Source organism: Odocoileus virginianus, chromosome X (genome assembly GCF_023699985.2).
Source record: "Odocoileus virginianus isolate 20LAN1187 ecotype Illinois chromosome X, Ovbor_1.2, whole genome shotgun sequence".
NCBI lineage: Eukaryota > Metazoa > Chordata > Mammalia > Artiodactyla > Cervidae > Odocoileus > Odocoileus virginianus.
The window spans coordinates 20449298-20470897 of NC_069708.1; the positions used below are offsets into that span (position 1 = coordinate 20449298).

Here is a 21600-nt window from a genome sequence, read left to right on the forward strand (position 1 = left end):
ACTGTTGTAATTAGTGCTGTGATGAATATTGGTGTACATATGCCTTTTTTTTTTAGTTTATTTTTTAATTAGAGGAAAACTGCTTAATGATGTGTTGGTTTCAACCATAAAAAAACATGAATAAATCATAATTATATATTTGTTTAGTGGCTAAGTCATTCCCAATTCTGTGACCCCATGGACTGCAGCATGCCACACTTTCCTGCCCTTCACTATCTCCTAGACTTTGTTCAAACTCATGTTCATCAAGATAGTGATACTATTCAACCATCTCAACCTCTTTCACCCTCTTCTCCTTTTGCCTTCAATCTTCCCATGAGGATCTTCTCCAGTGAGTTGGCTCTTTTCGTTAGGTGGCCAAGGTATTGGAGTTTCAGCTTCAGCATCAGTTCTTCTAATGAATATTCATGACTGATTTCCTTTAGACTTCACTGGTTTGATCTCCTTACAGTATATAGGAGTCTTCTTCACCACCATAATTCAAAAACATCAATTCTTTGGTGCTTAGCCTTCTTTATGGTCCAGGTCTCATGTCCGAACATGACTACTGGACAAATCATAGGTTTGACTATACACACCTTTGTTGGCAAAATGATGTCTCTGCTTTTTTTAATATGCTGTTTGAGTTATCATACATTTTCTTCCAAAAAGCAAGCATCTTTGCATTTCATGACTGCAGTCACCATCTGCGGTGATTTGGAGCCCAAGAAAATAATGTCTGTCGCTGCTTCCACTTTTTCCCCTTCTATTTGCCATGAAGTGATGGGACTGGATGCCATGATATTTCTGTTCTGAATGTTGAGTTTTAAGCCAGCTTTTTCACTCTCCTCTTTCACCTTCATTAAGAAGGATTTTAGTTCCTCTTCACTTTCTAACATTAGAGTGGTAACTTATGTATATCTGAGGTTGTTGATATTTCTCCCAGCAAACTTAATTCCAACTTGTGATTCACCCAGTCCAGCATTTCGCATGATGTCCTATAAATATAAGTTAAATAAGTGAGGTGATAATATACATCCTTGTCATATGCATTTCCCAATTTTGAACAGTCCATTTTCCATGTCTTGTTCTAACTATTGCTTCTTGACCTGCATACAGGTTTCTCAGGAGACAGGAATAGTGATGTGGTATTCCCATATCTTTAAGAATTTTGTACAGAATTTTTGTGATCCACACACTCAAGGGCTTCATGTAGTCAATACTGCAGAAGTAGATATTCTTCTGGAATTGACTTGCTTTTCCTATAATCCAACAAATGATGACAATTTGATCTCTGGTTCCTTCCTTTTCTAAATCCAGCTTGTACATCTGGAAATTCTCTGTTCAGATACTGTTGAAGCCTAGCTTAGAAGATTTGGGAAATTACCTTGCTAGCATGTGAAATGAGCTCAGTTGAATCATAGTTTAAACATTCTTTGTTATTACTCTTATTTGAGATTGTAATAGAAACTGATCTTTTCCAGTCCTGTGGCCACTGCTGAGTGTTCAATAATTGTTGGCATATTGAGTGCAGCACTTTAGCAACAGCATCTTTTAGGATTTGAAATAGTTCAATGGGAATTCCATCACTTCCCCTAGCTTTGTTCATAATGATACTTCTAAAGGTCCACTTGACTTCACATTCCAGGATTTCTGGCTCTAGGTAAGTTACCACACCATCATGGATATCTACATCATTAAGACTTTTTTTGTATACTTCTTCTGTGTATTCTTGCCACCTTCTCTTAATCTCTTTGGCTTCATTAGGTCTTTCCCATTTCTGTCCTTTATTGTGCCCTCCCTTGATATCTCAAATTTTCTGGAAGATATCTCTAGTCTTTCTCATTCTATTGATTTTCTCAATTTCTTTGCTTTTTTCACTATCAGTTCAGTTCAGTTCAATCACTCAGTCTTGTCCAACTTTTTGCAACCCCATATACTGCAGCACACCAGTCCTCCCTGTCCATCACCAACTCCCAGAGTTTACTCAAACTCATGTCCATTGAGTCGGTGATGCCATCCAACCATCTCATCCTCTGTTGTCCCTTCTCCTCCTGCCCTCAATCTTTCCCAGCATCAGGGTCTTTTCCAATGAGTGAGTTCTTCGCATCAGGTGGCCAAAGTATTGGAGTTTCAGCTTCAACATCAGTGCTTCCAATGAACACCCAGGACTGATCTCCTTTAGGATGGACTGGTTAGATCTCCTTGCAGTCCAAGGGACTCTCAAAAGTGTTCTCCAACATCACAGTTGAGAAGCATCAATTCTTTGGCATTCAGCTTCCTTTACAGTCCAACTCTCACATCCATACATGACTACTCAAAAAAACCATAGCCTTGACTAGACGGACCTTTGTTGGCAAAGAAATGTCTCTGCTTTTTAATATGTTGTCTAGGTTGGTCATTACTTTTCTTCCAAGTGGCAAGCGTCTTTTAATGTCATGGCTGCAGTCACTATCCGCAGTGATCTTGGAACCCAAGAAAATAAAGTCAGCCGCCAGTGTTTCCCCATCTATTTGCCATGAAGTGATGGGACCGGATGCCATGATCTTAGTTGTCTGAATGTTGAGCTTTAAGCCAACTTTTTCACTCTGCTCTTTCACTTTCGTCAAGAGGCTTTTTAGTTCCTCTTCACTTTCTGCTATAAGGGTGGTGTCATCTGCATATCTGAGCTTATTGATATTTCTCCTGGCAATCTTGATTCCAGCTTGTGCTTCATCCAGCCCAGCGTTTCTCATGATGTACTCTGTATATAAGTTAAATAAGCATGGTTACAATATACAGCCTTGACATACTCCTTTTCCTATTTGGAAGCAGTCTGTTGTTCCATGTTCAGTTCTAACTGTTGCTTCCTGACTTGCATACAGATTTCTCAAGAGGCAGGTCAGGTGGTCTGGTATTCCCATCTCTTGAAGAATTTTAGACAGTTTATTGTGATCCACACAGTCAAGGGCTTTGACATAGTCGATAAAGCAGAAAAATATGTTTTTCTGGAACTCTCTTGCTTTTTCGATGATCCAGCAGATGTTGGCAATTTGATCTCTGGTTGCTCCACCTTTTCTGGCATTGACAGGCAGACTCTTTCCCACTGAGCCACCAGGGATGCCCCTGCTCCGCCTTTTCTAAAACCAGCTTGAACATCTGGAAGTTCACAGTTCACGTATTGCTGAAGCCTGGCTTGGAGAACTTTGAGCATTATTTTGGTAACATGTGAGATGAATGCAATTGTGCTGTAGTTTGAGCATTCTTTGGCATTGCCTTTCTTTGGGAATTGTTCACTTAAGAAACCTTGAAAAAAATTCTCCTTTCTATTCTTGCAAACTGTGCATTAAGTTGGGTGTATGTTTCCCTTTCTCCCTTGCCTTTTACTCCTTTTCTTTCCTCAGCTATTTTAAAGGCTCATCATACAACTATTCACCTTCTTGCTTTTCTTTTTCCTGGTGATGATTTTGGTCGCCAACACCTGTACAACATTATGACCTGCACCCATAGTTCTTCAGGCAGTTTGTCTATCAGATTTAATTCCTTGAATCTATTTATCACTTCCATTGTATAATCATAAAAGATTGATTTAAGTTATACCTGAATGGTCTAGTGTTTTTTTCTACTTTCTTCATTTAAGCTTAAATTTTGTGATAAAGATCTCATGATCTGAACTATAGTCAGCTCTTGGTCTTCTTTGTACTGACTGTAGAGAGCTTCTCCATCTTTGGCTGCAAAGAATATTCAATTGGTTTCATTTTTTAGCATATGATGATGTTCATGTGTAGAGATGTCTCTTGTGTTTTTGGAAGAGGTTGTTTTCTATGACTAGTGTGTTCTTTTGCCAACTTTATGTTAACCTGTTCCCTGCTTCATTCTGTACTCCAAAGCCAAGCTTGCCTGTTATTCCAGGCATCTCTTGTCTTCCTACTTTTGCATTCCAATCCACTGTGATGAAAATATGTTTTTTTTTTTTTTTTTTGATGTTAGTTCTAGAAGGTCTTTTAAGTCTTCAGAGAACTGTTCAATCAGCTTCTTCCACATTAGTGATTGAGACTTAGACTTGGATTACAGTGATGTTGAATGGTTTGCCTTGGAAACAAACCAGGAGCACACTATCAAAAATGAGAGAAGTTGCATCCAGTCTCAAATTATATGAATGTATGTATGTGTGTGTGTGTGTGTGTGTGTGTGTGTGTGTGTGTATCCCCTCCTTCACGAACCTCCCTCCACTCCCCCCATTCCACCCCCTAGGTCATCACAAAGCACAAGGCTGTGCTACCTGTGTAATATAGAAATTTCCCACCAGCTATATATTTCACACATAATATCTCATATATGTCAATGCTACTTTCTCAGTTTGTCCCACTATCTCTTTCCTACACAGCGTCCAAACATGCATTCCCTTCGTCTGCATCTCCAATTCCTTCTCTACAAATAGGTTTATCAGTCACACTTTTCTAGATTCCACATGTATGTATCAAAATACAATATTCAGTTTTGTCTTTCTGACTTATTTCACTGTATATAGCAGGCTCTAAGTTCGTCCACCTCACTACAGCTGACTGAAATTCATTTCTTTTTATGGGTAAGTAATATTCATTGTACATATGTACCACATCTTTTTTTTAATGCATTCTTCTCTCGATCAATATCTAGGTTGCTTCCATTTCCTGGCTTCTGTAAATATTATTTCAATGAACATTGTAGCACATGTGACTTTTAGAATTGTGGATTTCATAGGGTATATGCCTAGTAGTGATTTTGCTAGGTCGTATGGCAGACTTATTCCTAGTTTTTTTTTTTTTTTTTTAAGGAAACTCCCTTATGTTCTCCATAATAGCTATATAATTTTACATTCCTACCAACGGTTTAGGATGGTTCCCTTTTCTACACATCCTTTCCAGTATTTATTGTTTGTAGGTTTTATTTTTTTTTAAGATGGCCGTTATGACTGGTGCAAAGTAATACTTCATTGAAGCTTTGATTTGTATTTATCTAATAATGAGTGATGCGGAGCATCTCTTCAGTTATTTGTTGACCATCTTTATGTCTTCTTTGGAGAAATGTTTGTTAGTTCTTCTGCCAATTTTTGGATTCACTTGTTTGCTTTTCAGGCAGTGAACTAGCTTTATGATCTGTTTATACGTTTTTGAGATTAATGCTTTGTCAGTTGCTTCATTTGCAATTATGTTCTCCCATTCTAAAAGTTGTCTTTATATCTTGCTTATAATTTTCCTATACTGTGCAAATGAGTCTAAGTTTATTTAGGTCCTCTTTTTAAATTTTTATTTTTATTTTTTTGTCCATTACTCTAGGTGCTGGCTCAAAAAGAATCTTGCTGTGGTTTATATGAAAGAGTTTTCTGCCTATTTTTTCCCCTAAGAGTGTTACAGATTCAAGCCTTGAATTTACGTCTTAATGTCTTTAATATATTTTGAATTTTGTGTATGTGTGTGTGTATAGTGTTAGGAATTGTTCTAATTTTATTCTTTTACACTTAGCTGTCTAGTTTTCTCAGCACAAAATATATTGAAGAGGTTTCTTTTCTTCTCCATTGTATATTCTTAACTCTTTTGTCAAAGATGAGGTGCACATATATGCGAAAGTTTTTCTCTGGGCTGTCTATCTTGTTCTATTGGTCTGTATTTTTCTTCTTTTGCTAGAACCATACTGTCTTGATAACGGTAACTTTGTTATAGTCTGAAGTCGAGAAGGTGATTTGTCCAGCTCCATTATTTTAAAGATTCCTTTTGCAATATTTGTGTGTGTGTGTGTTTCCATACAAATTTTGAAATGGGCCAATTTAATTCAAATGACCATTAAATCTACTACTGTGGGTAAGAATCTCTTGGAAGAAATGGAGTAGCCCTCACAAAGTCTGAAATGCAATCCTTGGCTGCAATATATATATAAAAAATGACAGAAAGATCTCTATTCATTTCCAAGGCATGTCATTCAATATCACAATAATCCAAGTCTATGCCCAAAACACTAATGCCAAAGAAGCTTAAGTTGAATGGCTCTATGAAGACCTACAAGATCTTCTAGAAAGATCACCCCCAAAAGATTTCCTTTTCATCATAGGGGACTGGAATGCAAAAGTAGGAAGTCAAGAGATACCTTGGTAAAACAGGCAAATTTGGTCTTGGAGTACAAAATGAAGCAGAGCAAAGGCTAACAGAATTTTGCAGAGAATGTTTTGGTCATAGCAAACACCCTCTTCCAACAACTTAAGAGATGACTCTACACATGGACATCAGCAGATGGTCAATAACGAAATCAGATTGACTGATGGAGGAGCTCTATAGAGTCATCAAAAACAAGACTGGGAGCTGACTATGGCTCAGATCATGAACTCCTTATTGCAAGATTCAGACTTAAATTGAAGAAAATAAGGAAATCCACTAGGCCACTCGGAGCTGACTATGGCTCAGATCATGAACTCCTTATTGCAAGATTCAGACTTAAATTGAAGAAAGTAAGGAAATCCACTAGGCCACTCAGGTATGACATAAATAAAATCCCTTATGATTCTATGCTTGAAATGAAAAATAGATTCAAGGGATTCAATTCAATAGACAGGAGGCAGTGACCAAGACCATTCCCATGAAAAAGTAATTCAAAAAGGTAAAATGGTTGTCTGAGGAGGGGTTACAAATAGCTGATAGAAGAGAAGCTAAAAGCAAAGGAGTAAAGGAAAGATATAACCATCTGAAAGTAGGCTTCCAACGAATAGCAGGGAGATATAAGAAAGCCTTCCCAAGTGATCAATTCAAAGAAATAAAGGACAAAATAGAATGGAAAAGACTAGAGATCTCTTCAAGAAAATTAGAGCTTCCAAGGGAAAATTTCATGCAAAGATGGGCACAATGAAGGACAGAAATGACACGAACCTAACAAAAACAGAATAGATTAAGAAGAGGTGTCAAGAACACACAGAAGAACTATATAAAAAATATCTTAATCGCCCTGATAACCTGATGGTGTGATCACTCACTGAGAGCCAGACATCCTGGAACGAGAAGTTCCAGGAAGTTCCAGGGCCTTAGGAAGCATCATTATGAACAAAGCTAGTGGAAGTGACGGAATTCCAGTTGAGCTATTTCAAATCCTAAAAGATGATGCTGTGAAAGTGCTGTACTCAATATGCCATAAAATTTGGAAAACTCAACAGTGGTCACAGGACTGGAAAATAACAGTTTTCATTCCTATCCTAAAGAAAGGCAGTGCCAAAGAATGTTCAAATCACCACACAATTATCCTCATCTCACACACTCCCAAAGTAATGCTCAAAATTATCCAAGCCAGGCTTTAACAGTATATGAACCTAAGTGATCAAACTGTTCATCACTTCCAAATGTTCAAGCTTAATTTAGAAAATGGAGAGGAACAAGAGATCAAATTGCCAACATTTGTTGGATCATAGAAAACAATAGATTCCAGAAAAGCATCTACTTCTTTATTAACTATGCCAAACCTTTGACTGTGTGGATCAAAACAAACTGTGGAAAGTTCTTCAAGAGATGGGAATATCAGACTACCCTATCTGCCTCGTGAGAAATCTGTATTCAGGTCAAGAAGCAACAGTTATAACTGACATGGAACAATGGACTGATTCCAAATTTGAAAAGGAATTTATCAATGATATATATTGTTCCCCTGCTTATTTAACTTTTATGCAGAGTACATCATGCAAAATGCTGGGCTGGGAGAAGTGCAAGCTGGAATCAAGATAGACAGGATGAATATCAATAACATCAGATGCGCTGATGACACCACACTTATGGCAGAAAGCAAAGACGAACTAAAGAGCCTCTTGATGAAAGTGAAAGATAAGAATGAAAAAGTTGGCTTAAAACCCAACATTTAGAAAACTAAGACCATGACATCACTCCACGGCAATTAGATGGGGAAGCAATGGAAACAGTGACAGACTATTTTCTTGGGCTCCAAAATCACTGTAGATGGAGACTACACACATGAAATTAAAAGATGCTTGATCCTTGCTAGAAAAGCTATGACCAAACTAGACAACATATTAAAAAGCAGAGACATAACTTTGCTGACAAAGGTCCATCTAGTCAAAGCTATGTTTTTTCCAGTAGTCATACATGAATGTGAGAATGGGACTATAAAGAAAGTTGAGCACTGAAGAATTGATGATTTTGAACTGTGGTGTTGGAGAAGTCTCTTGAGAGTTCCTTGGACTGCAGGGAGATCAAGCCAGTCAATCCTAGAGGAAATTAGTCCTGAATATTCATTTTAAAGTTATATATATATATATGTATGTATGCATATTCATGCCATCTTCAAACCATAAGGGATTTTCTTTTACTTTTCCATTCTGGATTATTTTATCTGTTCTTATCTGATTGCTGTGGCTAGGACTTTCAAAACAATACTGAGTAATAGTGGTGACAGTGGGCAACCTTGATTTTTATGATTTCAGAGGAAATGCTTTCAGTTTTTCACTGTTGAAAATAATGTTTGCTGTATGTGTGTTATATATGGCCTGTCTTATGATGTGGTAGGTTCCTTCTATGTCCATTTTCTGAAGATATTTTATTATAAATGGGTGTTAAATGTATTCAAAAGCTTTCTCTGCATTAATTGATATAATCATGTTTTTTATCTTTCAACTTGTTAATGTGCTATATCACATTGATTAATTCATGTATATTAAAGAAACATTCATCACTGGGATAAACACCACTTGATCATGAAGTATCCTTTTAATGTGCTGTTTAATTCTGTTTGCTATATTTTGTTCAAGATTCTTGCATCAATGTTCATCAGTGATATTGGTCTGTAATTTTCTTTATTCATGATATCTTTGTCTGGTTTTGGTATCAGGGTGGTGGTGGCATTGTAGAATGAGTTTGGGAATTTTCTTTCTTCTGCAACTTTTTCAAAGATTTTGAGCAGGATACGTTTTAGTTCTTCCTTTATCATTTGATAGAATTTGACTATTCAGCCTTCTGGCACTGGGCTTTTGCTTTTGGAAGACTTTTGATCCCAGTTTTTATTTCAGTGCTTGTGATTGGTTGGTTCATATATATATATATATATATATATATATATATTTTTTTTTTTTTAAATTTCTTCCTAGTTCTGTCTTGGAAACTCGTAATTTTCTAAGAATTGCCCATTTCTTCCAGGTTGTCTATTTTATTGGCATGTAGTTGCTCATTTTAGTCTCCTAATATCCTTTGTACTTTAGCATTGTCTGTTATAACCTCCATCATTTGTACTTTTATTGATTTCAGTCTTCTCCCTTTTTTTCTTGATGCATGTTGTGAATGGTTTGTCAATTTTGTTCATCTTCTGGAAGAATCTGTCTTTAGTTTTATTGATCTTTGTTATTGTCTTATTCATTTCTTTTTCATTTTTTTCTGTTCTGATGATTATAATTTCTTTCTTTCTATGAACTTTCAGAGTTTTTGTTGTTGTTGTTCTACTTTTACTAGTTTCTTTTTTTTTCCATTTATTTTTATTAGTTGGAGGCTAATTACTTTACATCATTACAGTAGTTTTTGTCATACATTGAAATGAATTAGCCATGGATTTACATGTATTCCCCATTCCGGTCCCCCCTCCCACCTCCCTCTCCACCCGATCCCTCTGGGATAACTGAGTTTCTTTCAAAAGAAAAAAAAATATAATACTGTAAGTTAAATGTCTTGTAATTAATGTCAAGACTGTTAATACCTGTTTTGGTAAGAAAAAAAACCCCACCAAACTGGCAAATTTAATTATTTCTGTGACAGTGAAATTAAAGTCATTCAGTTGTGTCAGACTCCATGTGTTTGTGACCCCATGGATTATAGACTGACAGGCTCCTCTGTCCATGGGATTTTCCAGGCAAGAATACTGGATTGGGTTGTTATTTCCTTCTCCAGGGGATATTTCTGATCCAGGGATCGAAACTGGGTCTCCTGCATTGCAGGCAGACTCTACCATTTGAGCTATCAGGGGATCCCCTTGTGTGAAATATACTATATATTAATTAAACAGAAGAATTCACGATTAATGGAAGAAAACTCATGGCAAGGGAAACATCCAAATATGGGCAGTCAAAATTTTAGGTAAGTTTTCTAGTTTTAGAATGCATCAATATACAATTATAGAACTATTTCATTTTAAAAACCACAGTATTTTATTGTATTTCTAGTAACAACCCAAAATAAGGAGATGTGGAGACTTATGAAACAACTTAGCCATGAAGATGTTGTGTTTCTAGTATAGGGGTAAATTAATGCTAGTGTAAGAAGAAACTTAATCATTTCAGCATAAAAAATAAACTTTTACATAGTAACTCATAATTTGATGACTTATTTCTCTTCACTAGTTTGAAATTAGGTAGGAAAAGAACTACATCAGATCCATAAACACAGTGATTTGGCAAGCCACAATCACTCAACTCCTGAATTTGCTATAATCTGCAGAAAATTTGCTTGACTCTAGTACTCCATTTCTTCACATCTGAGAATGATACAACCATTTTTATTTATCAACTTTAAGCTGCATATAGACAAAGTAATTACAAACTGCTGGAGGGCTGTAATGGTCTGGGGGAAAGTTGTGTTCCTCCAATAAGAACCAATTAAGTAATCCTTCTTTTGCCTTTTTTCAAAATAGCTATTTGTTTTCTCTTGAGGATAACTGGATTAGATTTCCTGTCATGTTCCTAATAGCTCAGATGGTAAAGAATCTGCCTGGAACGTGGGAGACCCGGGTTTGACCCCTTGATTGGGAAGATACCCTGGAGAAGGAAATGATAACCCACTCCAGTATTCTTGCCTAGAGAATTCCATGGACAGAGGAGCCTGGCATGACTGAGCAACTTTCACTTTCCTGGCAAGACCCAGTCAGTTGTACTAAAGGGACACCAGAAAGTGGCCAAGAGGCTTGTAAGCTTTTGTTTGCCAGCTCTGTCTTCAGTAAGAGGCACTTCTTGGGGACACCCTTCTTTGCATGAGGGGGTAATGAGCCACTCTAACAAGGGATTGTTCCTTATAACTCGGAAGGAATCAGCAATTCTAAGAGAAACCATTGTCTTGAATGTCTTAGCTTGTTCTGTTGCCTCTTTTCTGGATGGACAGAGCCACATAGTCAGAGAATATTTCTCTGGTTCAAGTTTTTGTTCAGAAGTCTTTACACAGAGCTTCCTTCTCACAATTTTCATCATCCATGCACTCTTCAAAGCTTACATAGGGTTCATTGGCTTTGTTGACCTCCTCTACTTTGTATGGATTGTGACAGTTCTGGACAAGCCAATGTTAAGTAATCGCATTATGAGTGGACATGGATGTCGTGGCCTCCAAGTGGCCATTCACACACTTCAGATTGCGTAGATTTCCAGTCTCCCCACTTTTAGGCTGGTTACTCTGACAATTGGTACAGGAATCAGGCTTAACAAGCCAATCATTCACACTGTAGGACTGCTGGAAACACCTAGAACAAGAATTTAAAACTTCTCACTGGTTTCATAGCTGCCATTCTCAGGCTTCTCAAGATTATGTGATTCCTGGGGAGTTACCAGACAATCAGAAATGTCCATTTCATCTTGACTAAGAAGCCCTAGATATCCAACCTTCTCAGTTTCAATGAATAATTGATAATAGAATAGCCATTACACTTTAGTAACTTGGTTTTTCAGAAACTTCTTGTTTCTGACACTTGTGGAGCCAGTTTTCCAAGCACTTTAGGTTGGCCCAGACATTACTGAAGAAATTTCAGGCTCTGGAAGAATTCTGACTGTTTGAAAAAGCCTACTTTTGAGTGAGCTCATCCTGGAGATTAGTTCTGGGCATTTAGTGAGCCTGGTGACCACTGGCTCCCTAAATGGTTTGCTCCCAAAGGAGCCATTCACTGTGACGGACAGCTATGGTACTGGATGCTGCCTTCTGCTCTGGCAATGTGATACAGCCTCTTTTCTTGAAAGATAATCCAATATTTGATGAACCAGCTTGAACCATCATGTGCTCAAATTGGAATGGTCATTTCTTTTTTCCATTTATTTTTATTAGTTGGAGGCTAATTAGTTTACAATATTGTAGTGGTTTTTGCCATACATTGACATGAATCAGCCATGGATTTACATGTGTTCCCCATCCTGAACCCCCCTCCCACCTGCCTCCCTATCTCATCCCTCTGGGTCATCCCAGTGCACCAGCCTTGAGCACTTGTCTCATGCATCCAACCTGGGCTGGCGATCTGTTTCACACTTGATAATATACATATTTCGATGCTATTCTCTCAGATCATCCCACCCTTGCCTTCTCCCATAGAGTCCAAAAGTCTGTTCTATACATCTGTGTCTCTTTTTCTGTCTTGCATATAAGGTTATCATTACCATATTTCTAAATTCCATACATATGCGTTAGTATACTGTATTGGTGTTTATCTTTCTGGCTTACTTTGTACAATGGGCTCCAGTTTCATCCATATCATTAGAACTGATTCAAATATATTCTTTTAATGGCTGAGTAATATTCCATTATGTATATGTACCATAGCTTTCTTATCCATTCGTCTGCTGATGGGCATCTAGGTTGCTTCCATGTCCTGACTATTATAAACAGAGCTGCGATGAACATTAGGGTACACATGCCTCTTTCAGTTCTGGTTTCCTCAGTGTGTATGCCCAGAAGTGGTATTGCTGGGTCATATGGCAGTTCTATTTCCATTATTTTAAGGAATCTCCACACTGTTCTCCATAGTGGCTGTACTAGTTTGCATTCCCACCAGCAGTGTAAGGGGGTTCCCTTTCCTCCACACCTGCTCCAGCATTTGTTGTTTGTAGACTTTTGGATAGCAGACACTCTGACTGGCATGTAATGGTACCTCATTGTGGTTTTGATTTGCATTTCTCTGATAATGAGTGATGTTGAGCATCTTTTCATGTGTTTGTTAGCCATCTGTATGTCTTCTTTGGAGAAATGTCTGTTTAGATCTTTGGCCCATGTTTTTATTGGGACATTTATTTTTCTGGAATTGAACTGTGGGAGTTGCTTGTATATTTTTGAGATTAATCCTTTGTGTGTTGCTTCATTTGTTATTATTTTCTCCCATTCTGAATGCTATCTTTTCACCTTGCTTATAGTTTCCTTTGTTGTGCAAAAGCTTTTAAGTTTAATTAGGTCCCATTTGTTTATTTTTGCTTTTATTTCCAATATTCTGGGAGGTGGGTCATAGAGGATCCTGCTGTAATTTATGTCGGAGAGTGTTTTGCCTATGTTCTCCTCTAGGAGTTTTATAGTTTCTTGTCTTACATTTAGATCTTTAATCCATTTTGAGTTTATTTTTGTGTATGGTGTTAGAAAGTGTTCTAGTTTCATTCTTTTACAAGTGGTTGACCAGTTTTCCCAGTACCATTTGTTAAAGTGGTTGTCTTTATTCCATTGTATATTCTTGCCTCCTTTGTCAAAGATAAGGTGTCCCTAGGTACATGGATTTATCTCTGGGCTCTCTATTCTGTTGCATTGATCTATATTTCTGTCTTTCTGCCAGTACCATACTGTCTTGATGACTGTGGATTTGTAGTATAGTCTGAAGTCAGGCAGGTTGATTCCTCCAGTTTCATTCTTGTTTCTCAAGATTGCATTGTCTGTTTGAGTTTTTTTTTTTTTTGTATTTCCATACAAATTGTGAAATTATTTGTTCTAGTTCTCTGAAAAATACTGTAGGTAGCTTGATAGGGATTGCATTGAATCTATAGATTGCTTTGGGTAGTATACTCATTTTCACTATATTGAGTCTTCCAATCCATGAACACGGTATATTTCTCCATCTATTTGTGTCCTCTTTGATTTCTTTCATCAGTGTTTTATAGTTTTCTATATATAGGTCTTTTGTTTCTTTAGGTAGATATACACCTAAGTATTTTATTCTTTTTGTTGCAATGGTGAATGGTATTGTTTGCTTAATTTCTCTTTCTGTTTTCCCATTGTTAATTTAAAGGAATGCAAGGGATTTCTTTGTGTTAATTTTATATCCTGCAATTTTACTATATTCATTGATTAGCTCTAGTAATTTTATGGCAGAGTCTTTACGGTTTTCTATGTAGAGGATCATGTCATCTGCAAACAGTGAGAGTTTTACTTCTTTTCCTATATGTATTCCTTTTATTTCTTTTTCTGCTCTGATTGCTGTGGCCAACAATTCCAGAACTATGTTGAATAGTAGTGATGAGAGTGAGCACCTTTGTCTTGTCCCTGATTTTAGGGGAAATGCTTTAAATTTTTCACCATTGAGGATAATGATTGCTGTGGGTTTGTCATATACATTTTTTATTATGTTGAGGCATGTTCATTCTATTCCTGCTTTCTGGAGAGGTTTTGTAATAAATGGATGTTGAATTTTGTCAAAGGTTTTTCTGCGTATATTGAGATTGTCATATGGTTTTTATCTTTCAATTTGTTAATGTGATGTATTGCATTGATTGATTTGTGGATATTAAAGAATCCTTGCATTCCTGGGATAAAACCCATTTGGTCGCGATGTATGATCTTTTTAATATATTGTTGGATTCTGTTTGTTAGAATTTTGTTAAGGATTTTTGCATCTATGTTCATCAGTGATATTTTCCTATAGTTTTCTTTTTTGTGCCATGTTTGTCTGGTTTTGGAATTAGGGTGATGGTGGTCTCATAGAATGAGTTTGGAAGTTTGCCTTCTTCTGCAATTTTCTGGAAGAGTTTGAGTAAGACAGATGTTAGCTCTTCTCTAAATTTTTGGGAGAATTCAGCTGTGAAGCCATCTGGTCCTGGGCTTTTGTTTGCTGAAAGATTTCTGATTACAGTTTCGATTTCCTTGCTTGTGATGGGCCTGTTAAGATCTTCTATTTCTTCCTGGTTCAGTTTTGGAAAGTTATACTTTTCTAAGAATTTGTCCATTTCTTCCAAGTTGTCCATTTTATTGACATATGCTGCTGGTAGTAGTCTCTTATGATCCTTTGTATTTCAGTGTTGTCTGTTGTGATCTCTCTGTTTTCATTTTTAATTTTGTTGATTGTGTTCTTCTCCCTTTGTTTCTTAATGATTCTGGCTAACAGTTTGTCAATGTTGTTTATCTTTTCAGAAAAACAGCTTTTAGCTTTGTTGATTTTTGCTATGATCTCTTTCTTTCTTTTTCATTTATTTCTGCCCTAATTTCTAAGATTTCTTTCCTTCTACTAACCCTTGGGTTCTTCATTTCTTCCTTCTCTAGTTGCTTAAGCTGTAAAGTTAGGTCATTTATTTGACTTTTTTCTTGTTTCTTGAAGTAAGCCTGTAATGCTATGAAACTTCCCCTTAGCACTGCTTTTACAGTGTCCCATAGGTTTTGGGTTGTTGTGTTTTCATTTTCATTCATTTCTATGCATATTTTGGTTTCTTTTTTATTTCTTCTATGATTTGTTGGTTATTCAGAAGCGTGTTATTTACCCTCCATATGTTGGAATTGTAATGGTTTTTTTTTTTCCCTGTAATTGAGTTCTAATCTTATTGCATTGTGGTCAGAAAAGATGACTGGAATGATTTCAGCTTTTTTAAATTTACCAAAGCTAGATTTATGGCCCTGGATGTGATCTGTTCTGGAGAAGGTTCTCTGTGCATTTGAGAAAAAGGTGAAATTGATTGTTTTGGGGTGAAATGTCCTATCAATTAGGTCTAGCTGGTCCATTGTGTCATTTAAAGTTTGTTTTTTCTTGTTAATTTCCTGTTTAGTTGATCTACCTATAGGTGTGAGTGGGGTATTAAAGTCTCCCACTATTATTGTGTTATTGTTAATTTCCCCTTTCATACTCATTAGCATTTGCCTTACATATTGTGGTGCTTCTATGTTGGGTGCATATATGTTTATGATTGAACTGGTCCAGTAACCAGTAGAGGTATTAGGCCTGCTCCTGAAACCTCTCCATTTTAAGCTGAGAGACGAGATCAACCTGTTCATACAGCCACACCTCACAGCAATGAAGACATTGCAGATGATGACTTGTACAGCTGTGAATCTGGGATTTGATCACTTGCAAGGTATTTTTAAATTAATTTTTATTAGCCTATAGTTGCTTTGCAATGTTGTGTTACTTTCTGTTGTACTTCAAAGTGAATCAGTTTTATGTTTACATATATCCCATCTATTTTTTGGATTTCCTTCCAATTTAGGTCACCAAAGAGCATTGAGCAAAGTTCCCTGTGCTCTACAGTATGTTCTCATGAGCTATCAACTTTATACATAGTATGAATAGTGTATATATGTCAATCCAAATCTCCAAATTCTTCCTATCCTACTCTTTCCCCTTTATATCCATATATCTGCTCTCTACATCTGTGTCTCCATTTCTATTTTGTAAATAAGATTGTCTATATCGCTCTTCTAAATTCCACATATATGCATTAATATATGATGTTTGTTTTTCTCTTTCTAGCTAACTTCACTCTCTATGACAGTCTGTAGGTCCATCCATGTCTCTGCAAATGGCACAATTTCATTCCTTCTTATGGCTAAATAATATTCCATTTTATAAATGTGCCACATCTTCTTCAATCATTCCTATCTTGATGGACATTTAGGTTGATTCCATGTCCTGGATACTGTTATTAGTGCTACAATATACACTGTGGTGTGTGTGTGTATTTGAAGTATAATTTTCTCTATGTATCTGCCCAGAGTGGGATTGCTGGGTCATATGGCAGTTCTAATTTAGATTCTAAGGAACCTATATGCCATTCTCCATAGTGGCTGTACCAATTTATATTACTGCCAACAGTGAAAGAGCATGTCTTTTTCTCCACACCCTCCCCAGCATATGTTGTTTGTAGGTGTACTTTTGACAGTCTTTCTGATTTGTGTGAAGTTATACCTCATTGTAGTTTTGATTTATAGTTCTTTATCATTAGTGATGTTGTTCACTTTTTATGTGTTTGTTGGCCACATATATGTCTTCTTTGGAGAAATGCCTATTTAGATCTTCTGCCCATTTTTTGATTGGGTTGTTTGTTTATTTGACATTGATCTCCATGAGCTGTTTGTATATATTAGAGAATAATTCTTTGTACATGCCATTTTTGCAAAAATTTTATCATATTCTGAGGATTGTCTTTCAGTTCAGTTCATTTCAGTTCAGTCCGTCAGTCATGTCCGACTCTTTGCGACCCCATGAATCACAGCACACCAGGCCTCCCTGTCCATCACCAGCTCCTGGAGTTTACTCAAATTATGTCCATCGAGTCGGTGATGCCATCCAGCCATCTCATCCGCTGTCATCCCCTTTTCCACCTGCCCCCAATACCTCCCAGCACCAGGGTCTTTTCCAATGAGTGAACTCTTCACATGAGGTGGCCAAAGTATTGGAGTTTCAGCTTCAGCATCAGTCCGTCCAATGAACACTCAGGACTGATCTCCTTTAGGATGGCCTGGTTGGATTTCCTTGCAGTCCAAGGGACTCTCAAGAGCCATCTCCAACACCAGAGTTCAAAAGCATCAATTTTTTGGCACTCAGCTTTCTTCACAGTCCGACTCTCACATCCATACATGACCACTGGAAAAACCATAGCCTTGACCAGACAGACATTTGTTGGCAAAGTAATGTCTCTGCTTCTTAATATGCTATCTAGGTTGGTCATAACTTTCCTTCCAAAGAGTAACTGTCTTTTAATTTCATGGCTGCAATCACCATCTGCAGTGATTTTGGAGCCCCCCAAAATAAACTCTGACATTGTTTCCACTGTCTTCCCATCTATTTCCCATGAGATGATGGGACCAGATGCCATAATCTTGGTTTTCTGAATGTTGAGCTTTAAGCCAACTTTCTCTCTCCTCTTTGACTTTCATCAAGAGGCTTTTTAGTTCCTCTTCACTTTCTGCCATAAGGATGGTGTCATCTGCATATCTGAGGTTATTGATATTTCTCCCGGCAATCTTGATTCCAGCCTGTGCTTCTTCCAGCCCAACTTTTCTCATGATGTACTCTGCATATAATTTAAATAAGCAGAGTGACAATATACAGCCTTGATGTACTCCTTTTCCTATTTGGAACCAGTCTGTTGTTCCATGTCCAGTTATAACTGTTGCTTCCTGACCTGTATATAGATTTCTCAAGAGGCAGGTCAGGTGGTCTGGTATTCCCATCTACTTCAGAATTTTCCACACTTTACTGTGATCCACACAGTCGAAGGCTTTGATGTAGTCAATAAAGTAGAAATAGATGTTTTTCTGGAACTCTCTTGCTTTTTTGATGATCCAGCAGACGTTGGCAATTTGATCTCTTGTTCCTCTGCCTTTTCTAAAACCAGCTTGAACATCTGGAAGTTCACAGTTCACGTATTGCTGAAGCCTGGCTTGGAGAATTTTGAGCATTACTTTACTAGCGTGTGAGATGAGTGCAACTGTGTGGAAGTTTGAGCATTCTTTGGGATTGCTTTTCTTAGGGATTGGAATGAAAACTGAACTTTCCCAGTCCTGTGGCCACTGATGAGTTTTCCAAATTTGCTGACATATTGAGTGCAGTACTTTCACAGCATCATCTTTCAGGATTTGAAATAGCTCAACTGGAATTCCATCACCTCCACTAGCTTTGTTCATAGTGATGTTTTCTAAGGCCCACTTGACTTCACATTCCAGGATGTCTGGCTCTAGGTGAGTGATCACACCATTGTGATTATCTGGGTCGTGAAGATCTTTTTTTGTTTAGTTCTTCTGTGTATTCTTGCCACCTCTTCTTTATACCTTCTGCTTCTGTTAGGTCCATACCATTTCTGTCCTTTATTGAACTCATATTTGCATGAAATGTTCCCTTGGTATCTTTAATTTTCTTGAAGAGATCTCTAGTCTTTCCCATTCTGTTGTTTTCCTCTATTTCTTTTCATTGATCTCCGAGAAAGACTTTCTCATCTCTCCTTGCTATTGTTTGGAACTCTACATTCAAATGGGAATATCTTTCCTTTTCTCCTTTGCTTTTCACTTCTCTCTTTTTCACAGCTATTTTTAAGGCATCCTCAGACAACAATTTTGCCTTTTTGCATTTCTTTTCCATGGGGATGGTCTTGATCCCTGTCTCCTGTACAATGTCACGAACCTCCATCCATAGTTCATCAGGCACTCTGTGTATCAGATCTAGTCCCCTAAATCTATTTTTTACCTCCACTGTATAGTCATAAGGGATTTGATTTGAGTCATTCCTGAATGGTCTAGCGGTTTTCCCTACTTTCTTCCACTTAAGTCTGAATTTGGTAATAAGGAGTTCATGATCTGAGCCACAGTCACCTCCAGGTCTTGTTTTTGCTGACTGTATAGAGCTTCCCCATCTTTGGCTGTAAAGGATATAATCAATCTGATTTCGGTGTTGACCATCTGGTGATATTCATGTGTAGAGTCTTCTCTTGTGTTGTTGGAAGAGGGTGTTTGCTATGACCAGTTGGTTCTCCTGGCAAAACTTTATTAGCCTTTGCCCTGCTTCATTCTGTACTCCAAGGCCAAATTTGCCTGTTACTCCAGGTGTTTCTTGACTTCCTATTTTTGCATTCCAGTCCCCTATAATGAAAAGGATATCTTTTTTGGGTGTTAGTTCTAAAATGTCTTGTAGGTCTTCATAGAACTGTTCAGTTTCTTCAGCATTACTGGTTGGGGGCATAGGCTTGGATTACTGTGATATTGAATGGTTTGCCTTGGAAACGAACAGAGATCATTCTGTCATTTTTGAGATTGCATCCAAGCACTGCATTTCGGACTCTTTTGTTGACCATGATGGCTACTCCTTTTCTTCTAAGGGATTCCTGCCCACAGTACTAGATATAATGGTCATCTGAGTTAAATTCACCCATTCCAGTCCATTTTAGTTCGCTGATTCCTAGAATGTCAACATTCACTCTTGCCATCTCCTGTTTGACCACTTCCAATTTACCTTGATTCATCGACCTAACATTCCAGGTTCTTATGCAATATTGCTCTTTACAGCATCGGATCTTGCTTCTATCTCTAGTCCCATACACAACTGGGTATTGTTTTTGCTTTGGCTCCGTCCCTTCATTCTTTCTGGAGTTGTTTCTCCACTGATCTCCAGTAGCATAATGGGCACCTACTGACATGGGGAATTTCTCTTTCAATGTCCTATCATTTTGCCTTTTCATGCTGTTCATGGGGTTCTCAAGGAAAGAATACTAAAATGGTTTGCCATTCCCTTCTCCAGTGGACCACATTCTGTCAGCCCTCTTCAACATGACTCAACCGTCTTGGGTGGCCCCACACGGCATGGCTTAGTTTCATTGAGTTAGACAAGACTGTGGTCCCTGTGATCAGATTGCCTAATTTTCTATGATTATTGTACATCTTGTTTAAGGTTTTGTTTGCTATACAAGATCTTCTAAGGTTAATTAGGTCCCATTTGTTCATTTTGGTTTTCATTTTCATTACTGTATGAGGTGGATTGAAAAAGATGTTCATACAACTTATGACAAAGTATATTCTGCCTATGTTTTCCTTCTAAGAGTTTTATAATGTCTGGCTTACATTTATGTATTCAATCCATTTTGAGGTTATTTTGTGTATAGTGTTAGGGAGTGTTCTAATTTCTTTCTTTAAAATATTGTGCTCCAGTTTTCACTTATTAGATAGAATGTTTCTCTATTGTATGCATTTGCCTCCTTTGTTATAAATTAGGTGACCATAGGTACATGGGTTTATCTCTGGGCTTTCTATTTTGTTCCATTTATCTATATTTCTGTTTTTGTGCCAGTACCATACTATCTTAATTACTATAGCTTAGTAGTATAATCTGAAGTCAGGTAGATTGACTCCTCCAGGTCCTTTTTTATCCCTCAAATTACTTTGGTTATTCAGGGTCTTTGCTGTTTCCATATGAAGCATACATTTTCTTTTTGTTCTAATTTTTTGAAAAATGCCATTGGTAATTTGATAAGGACTGCCCATTGCTTTGGACAATACAATCATTCACACAATATTAATACTTTTAATCCAAGAACATTGTATATCTCTCCATATGTTTCTGTCACCTTTGGTTTCTTTCATCAGTACCTTACAGTTTTCTGAGTACAGTTCTTTTGCTTCCTTAGGTACGTTTATTCCTAGGTATTTTGTCATTTTAACTCCAATTGTAAACGGGATTTGAGTCTTCATTTCTCATGCTGATCTTTTGCTGTTATTGTATAGTAATGCAAGATATACATGTGTGATAATTTTGTATCCTGTGACATTATAAAAGTAATTGATTAGCTCTAGTAGTTTTCTCTTGGTTTCTTTAGGATGTTCTATATATAGTGTCATGTCATCTTCAGTGGCAGTTTTACTTCTTTTGTAGTTTAGATTCCTGTATTTTTTTTCTTCTCTGATTTCCTGGCTAGAATTTCCAAAACTATGTTGAATAATAGTGGCGAGAGTGGACATATTGTCTTGTTCTTGATCTTAAAGGAAATACTTCCAGGATTTCAACATTGAGATTAATGTTTGCTGTGGGTTTGCCATGTATGGTCTTTACTATGTTGAGTTAGTTTCCCTCTTTGTCCACATTCTGAAGACTTTTTATCATAAATGGCTGTTGAATTTTTTCAAAAATGTTTTCTGCATCTATTTTAAAATGTATTTTTAATTGGAGGATAATTTCTTTACAATGTTGTGTTGGTTTCTGCGTAAAACAACATGAATT

At 37.1% G+C, this 21600-nt stretch overlaps 1 protein-coding gene and 1 pseudogene across 2 annotated transcripts in view; one reads left to right on the plus strand and one right to left on the minus strand.

Annotated features, from left to right (window-relative positions):
- Nucleotides 1–21600, plus strand: part of ZC3H12B (zinc finger CCCH-type containing 12B) — a 668157-nt gene that overhangs the window by 249561 nt on the left and 396996 nt on the right. The window lies entirely within an intron of this gene.
- Nucleotides 10438–11942, minus strand: LOC110137531 (nuclear receptor coactivator 4 pseudogene; annotated as a pseudogene).